General features: G+C 37.4%; 1 pseudogene; it reads left to right on the forward strand.

Annotated features, from left to right (window-relative positions):
* The first annotated feature begins 4266 nt into the window (after positions 1-4266).
* Positions 4267-5701, forward strand: LOC108761734 (uncharacterized; annotated as a pseudogene).
* The last annotated feature ends 1088 nt before the right edge of the window (positions 5702-6789 follow it).

The following is a 6789-nucleotide window of genomic DNA, read 5'->3' on the forward strand; positions in this document are numbered from 1 at the left end:
GTGACTGACGCATCAAATCGCAAGAGGATTTCATTTACGTTCTTCAGTAGTTCCTTCCTTACCCCAAAAATCTTTTTGGAAATAAAAACCTACGGCTTGGATATAACAGTATTAAATATATACAGTGGCAAACGTTTCGACCTTTATTAAGCGTGTGATAATAAAAGCATTTTTGACATAACCAAAATAAGTTGATTATAATCAAATAAATAAAATACAATTTGAAACTTATTGCAGGCATACAGATGAAATAGTTAAAAATAATTTTGTGGTCAGTTATCAAATTTCAATGTGATTGCAATTTTATATTTGATAGTGTGTGAGAATCGCTGTTTCGATCTCGACTGACAAGTAAACCTACGGAGGTGTCACTCACCAATTTTAATGAAACTTTGCATATTTATAGAACTTTGAAAAATATTTGACACGTATTTTTTTTTATCTGCAATGGTCCACTCTGAAGGGTGAAAACTACCCCTTAAAGGTAAGGGATAGATTTAACATATTAGGTGAAATAAGTTGAAAATTTTAAAAAGTAAAATGTGTTAGAGGGCTTTTAGGGTTGCTGAAACTGAATCTTATGTCAAAAGTATGAAATTCAAAATGGCGAACCCAATATGGCGGTCCCAATATTGCGTATACATTAAAATTTTTATTAGTTTTTATCAAAATGAGTAAATTTTAAGAATTCTTGTCATCACAGAATTAAAATTTCCAATTTTTGGATCGATGATTTAAAATATGGTATTAAAAATATAAAATTCAAAATGGCGGTCTCAATATGGCAGCTATATACGTTAAAATTTATAACTTTTGCAAAAAATGTATTGATACAAGGTCCTTACCTTTCAAGATTTTTATAGTGAGTTCCCTTGCCTCTCACCTTTCGGGGTACAATTTTTTTTCAACTCCGTTGAAAAAACGTAAACATCAGACCGCTCCTGTCTACAGTGTACGTATGCGTCAGTGAAAACGGAAAACGTTTGTGTGCGCCCGCCGCGTCTACTCATGATTGCACGTGGCACGTAGAGAAAACTTTAAATTTCATATTTTTGACATAAAATTTAGTTTCAGCGACCCCAAAAACCCCTTAACCCATTTTACTTTTTAAAATTTTCAACTTAATTCACCTAATATGTTAAATATATCCCTTACCTTTAAGGGGTAGTTTTTACCCTTCAGAGTGGACCATTGCAGATAAAAGAAAATACGTGTCAAATATTTTTCAAAGTTCTACAAATACGCAAAGTTTCATTAAAATCGGTGAACAACACCTCCGTAGGTTTACTTGTGAGATCTCATGTAGCGGGATGGATCGGTGGACTGGAAGTTAAAGACATTGCGCACTCGGATTTAATTGTCATATATAAAATTTTATTCTTTAACGCCTCTCAATTGCGTTTCGATAACGTGACACAATAGGGAGTTTTTGCAATACCGTTTATCCAGATACGGTGAACGTTAAGGTCAGGTTATCTTCTTCTTAACAACTAATTAAGAAAAAGATAACATGGCTTTAGCGTTCACCGTATCTGAATTCACGTTATTGCAAAAACTCCCTAATGTTTTATGTAGAAATGCGCTATTAGCGGTAGCTAACTTGGCGATGCTCATGCACGGCGGCGGCCGTGATGAGATATGCGATAATGTTGCGGTAGCGAACACGTGGAAAGAACGCTGCTGTATTCAACGGACCCGGCGACGAGCTCACGAACGATTCAATATCGATGAAACCTAGCCTATCCGTTGAGACAGGTTTAACTCGACTCACGATCGCGAACTGGGAGCCCGGGAGCTTTTATGAACTTCGTGACGAATTTGAGGCACGGCTTGTCACGACGAGCGCAGAATTGTGTCTGAGGGGAGAATCGCGCTACCCAAAAACGGCAGCTTCAGATAGCGCGATTAGCGCTACGAATCGGCAGGTGACAACGACGTCGGCTTATGCGTTGTCCAATCGCACGGGAACAACACCGAAATTTCAATAAAAAGATGTTTGTAAGACGGCGCGGCGTCTGCGACGAAAAATTCACGGAAGGAATCAATGGATGGCGCCATCGACCCATAATTAGCATTTATCACATTGATCCAAGGGAATATCGCAACATACCGCCCGCCTCGCCTGAACCAGCCGAAATAAGAATGCTTTATGCCGCCCGCTGGGACAAGCGGGTTTACTACTAATTGAGAAATAATGGGTACAAGCCGAGAAATGCATAGATACACAAGATTTTTCATTTTGCTTAAAGCTAACGATACAGACTATATAATATGTACACAGAGAGATATATGTCGATAAACTCATAAGAATAATAACGTATGATACGAGATAAGTGTGCGTGAACTTAGTACGATCACGGATTGCCATGACCGGAAATCATTTACGCGAAAGCTTCGTTTAAATTAATTGGCAAGAAACACAACTTAACGATTGATCGTTGATATGTGGATCTTGATTTTGACAGCGATGCGTTAGTCCGTCCTTTCCAACGTGGCATTTAATGAACCGACCAAATTCCCACTTGCACGGTGGTGCGAGGGGGTCGCGTAAAAGAACTAAGCGTTCGAATGTCTATCAAGCTAGAGTGCCAACATGGGCATAATCATACGAAACACATGGAGGATTTAGTGCTCTTTATGTGCTAATTTGTTGCTGTAATCCCGATTTTTGTGCTCAAGCCGTTTAGCGGAAAATGAGTTTTCTGCTAATTTTTAATAAAGTTAGAATGTATTAAAAAAAAATAATAATAAAAATAAAAATGATAACACCATAATTTTGTGCTAATTATGTGCTTTTAATATACCATCATCAATTCAAATATTAGTACTCATCCCCTTTGATCCATCCCCGGTAAATCACCACCGAAGAATCACTCACTTCCCCTTACAAGAGTAAAGTGCCAGTCAAAATGCAGGTAGCGAATTATAGTATATTAAAAGCACATAATTAGCATAAAATTATAGTGTTATTATTTTTATTTTTATCAAATATTATTTTTTTTAATGCATTCTAACTTTATTAAAAATTAGCAGAAAACTCATTTTCCGCTAAACGGCTTGAGCACAAAAATCGAGATTACTGCGACAAATTAGCACATAAAGAGCATTAAATCTTCCATGTGTTTCGTATGATTATGCCCATATTGGCATTTTAGCTTGACAGACTTAGCGTCCGCTTCGGGCAAGCTTTTGAGCGATGCGCCATTTTGAGTGTTGCTGCAATCCGTGTGAATAACTGTTCGACCATGCTTTTCATATAATTTCGCTCTTTTGCCTTACGAGTTGCCATCGAGTCAGACGTGTTTCTTTTGTTTCAAGTAGCGTTGGAGCCGGTGTGGCAGTAATTGCGTGGCCAATTAAGAAGTGGCCCGGCGTTAGACATGAATAATCATCGAGATTATCTAACATCGGCGCGATCGAACGCGAGTTGAGGTACGCTTTGATTTGACAGAGCAGTGCCATGAGCTCTTCAAACGTCAGCGTGTGTGAACCGATAACGCGCTTAAGATAATATTTTACGCTCGGCTTTCCATAGGCCTCCGAGTGAGGAGCGGAAGGAGGTATGAAGTGCCAACGGACTCCGTTGCACGACAGCTTGCTGCGTAATTGTGAGTCATTTCTTGCTGCTTACATAGCAGCCTTCAATTCGCGGTCGGCTCCGCGAAAATTCTTTGCATTATTGGAGTATAGCTCGGAGGGCATCCCACGCCGGGAATAAAATCGCACGTATGCGGCTAGAAATGCGTCGGTGGTATAGTCACTGACTAAATCGAGATGTATTGCGAGTTGTCATGCAGACAAATGCGGCAATATACACTTTCCGAGACTTATCCCCGCGGCTTGAATTCAATCTGACGGAAACGGATCCGGCATAATCAAGTACGCAATGTGTAATGGCGTGATCGATTTGTCGCATGCGCATCGCAAGGAGATCGCCTATAAACTCATTCGGAACGGCAGCCTTCTCGCGCGTACAAGGAACGCAACGATACAAGACAGCTCGCACTGTTTGGTGAACGCGAAGAATCCAAAATTTTTCGCGTAAAACATCTAAGGATAATGTCGGGGTGAAGCAAGCACGTATGAGCGTATTGAATTATCAACGTCACCAGTGGATGCGCGGCGAGTATAATAGGATATTTGACATTATTGGGAACTGACATACGGGCGTGACCTATATCCAATATAGCGGCTATAACCCCCTAGATACATAGAAAAATACATAGTAATTTATTAAAAATTTAAAAAATTAAAAAAATGTTAATAACAATGAAAGAAATTTATTCTTATGCTGAAACAAGTCCTTCTCACAGGAATTTTATAGAAGGAAAACGTGTGCTCGAAGCGAATCATATTATTAAAACCGAAAAAAATATTGAAAATGTGAGAAGTGATTGTGTCAATTTGATAGCTTTGTGTTTACAAACCTCTCATTTGTAGCACTCTTCACATGAAGTTACCGGTAAGGTCCAGAGAAATGGTAAAATTATATCGATGAAATGTTCGTGTAAAGTTGGTCTCGGAGAAAAGTGCAAGCATGTAATAGCTTCTCTTCTTTACTGCTCAAGGTTAATTCTTAACTTCTACATTATTGAAACGCAGTGTATTTTAATACACTTTACTTACCCCCCCCCCCCTTCCGTTCAATTTTAAATTACTTCCTTACACGAGCTAAATTTGAATGTTTTATTTCAGATATAATTTAAAGAATTTCGAAAAGTTATCGTGTATTGACAAGCCACGCAAGTGGAAAAAAGTCCTTCACGATCAAGCACTGACATAATATACATCAGCACCTTTAGCAGAACACGACTGTTTTCGCATGCCACCAAAAAATTCAAATTAGAAGAAAAAAACGTTGCAGTTCTCCAAGCTTGGAAAGGCTTCTGGATTCTGCCTTGAGTAAAAGAACAAATGGAAGACATAGTCCTGTTACCTTTAAAGGTGGTACGGAAAAACAGGTGTCTGATGCAGAAAGGAAGGTAATCGAAATCATATTTAAATATCAAGATAGTGACATCATGAAAGAGATCCGCGATTTAAATACCAATGAGCTGCAAATATGCTGCATTAAAACACTGGAAACATTGGTTGATGGTTTCATAAAAATATGTGTGGACACAAAATTGTTTTTGGCACATTGGCACAAGGAGCGAAGATTTCGAATAATAGGCTCAACTTGTTATGGTCTTTACACGTACACAAAGAATAAAAATCCCAATTGGAAGAAAAAGTGTAGTGACCATATTACCCCGAAAAGCTTCAAGAGTAAATTTACAGAATATGGAAAAATGACGGAAGATCAAATTCGGGATACGTTCAAAAAAGTTCAAGAAACAAGTATTTGAAACTGGTTTAATTATCTCACAATTAAATCCCTGGATTGCTACTAGCCTGATGGTATAATTTTCGAAGACGAAAAGCCGTCCAAATTACTGGAAATAAAGTGCCCATTCAAAGGTAAAACTATGACCATTTTGCAATCGAGACAGAAGTAGGTAAAAGTTTGATACGGAAATGCGGAGAAATACAGCTAAAAAAGAAACTCAGATACTACGGGCAAGTGCAGCTAAGGATGGCGATTTTAAATGTAAAGAAAACTTCTTTTGTAATGCATGCAAGTTTTGATAAAAGTATGTTGATCCTAAACATCGAGTTTGATAAAAATTTTGTGACAGAAATATTTGTTGATAGCAGTTGATAGCAATAAAGAACATATATTATAATATTATATTGCATGAAATATGTTTATTACAAAATGTAAAACAAGGAACATCAATTAAAAAAAAATGATTAACAATCTTCTTAAAGCTTCCACGAGTGCCTGATAACAGTATCAGGCTGCTCTTCGCCCTGATGAAGTGGACTCCAAGAATGGATCTGGACACGGAGAAAACCCGCGAAACGCATAATCTTTATAAATGATTAACAAATTGTAATCCGTCCTCTATATATAATAATATATTATACGTTGACTATAAGGTGTTAAAATTAAAAGGCATAATTTGTTAAGTGATATAAAAATTTAAAAAAGCGTTGATACAAAAATGTAATGAATATTATAATAATAATAGTTGCGTTAAAATTATAAATATAGTGCGTTTTATTTTCATACAATTGTTCTTTCAGTTTTTTACATTTTTAACGCCCTGATAATTAAGAACATAAAAGTCTATAAAAAAATAGATTATTGATATTTCATGAATTTATCATCTTTTAGCATCGGAGAGCTGAGATTGATTGTGGCACAAATTATTGTAAAAATGTCTCCTAAATGTGGAACAAGTTTCACTGGCATTGTTTCGCCTAAGATTTTGAATATCTTTATCCTTTAGATCATTCCATATGTACTCTTGCCTTTGCTATTTTAGCTGTCATGATTGATTCGGTTTTTGATAATTGTTTTTTGTCCTTCAAAAACGGCGGTCTTATGAGCTTCCAATCATTTTTTGTATCATTTGTATCCAATCATGTTTCATCAATCAAAAAGTCTTTGTCAACCATGACTGCATTACCAGGTTCTAATAAATGAATTAAGTCACTTTGTTCGAATATAGCTGTGTCTGATGCTCTTCCCCAGACCTTACTTATATATACGAGTAGGAATACTATGGGGGATTCTAACTCAGGTCCTCTGAGGGGAGCGCGGGGTGCGGGGGATACTCGTAGGCGAGGGGAAGCGTAGCGCGGGGATTCTTCGGTGGTGGGGGTATGACGTCATGCAGAATGGCAGTAAGATTTTGGGGACTGCAGTCACGTACAAGACAACAAAAAAAACATCACAAAAAA

This window comes from Trachymyrmex cornetzi, unplaced genomic scaffold (genome assembly GCF_001594075.2).
Source record: "Trachymyrmex cornetzi isolate Tcor2-1 unplaced genomic scaffold, Tcor1.1 scaffold260, whole genome shotgun sequence".
Taxonomy (NCBI): Eukaryota; Metazoa; Arthropoda; class Insecta; order Hymenoptera; family Formicidae; genus Trachymyrmex; species Trachymyrmex cornetzi.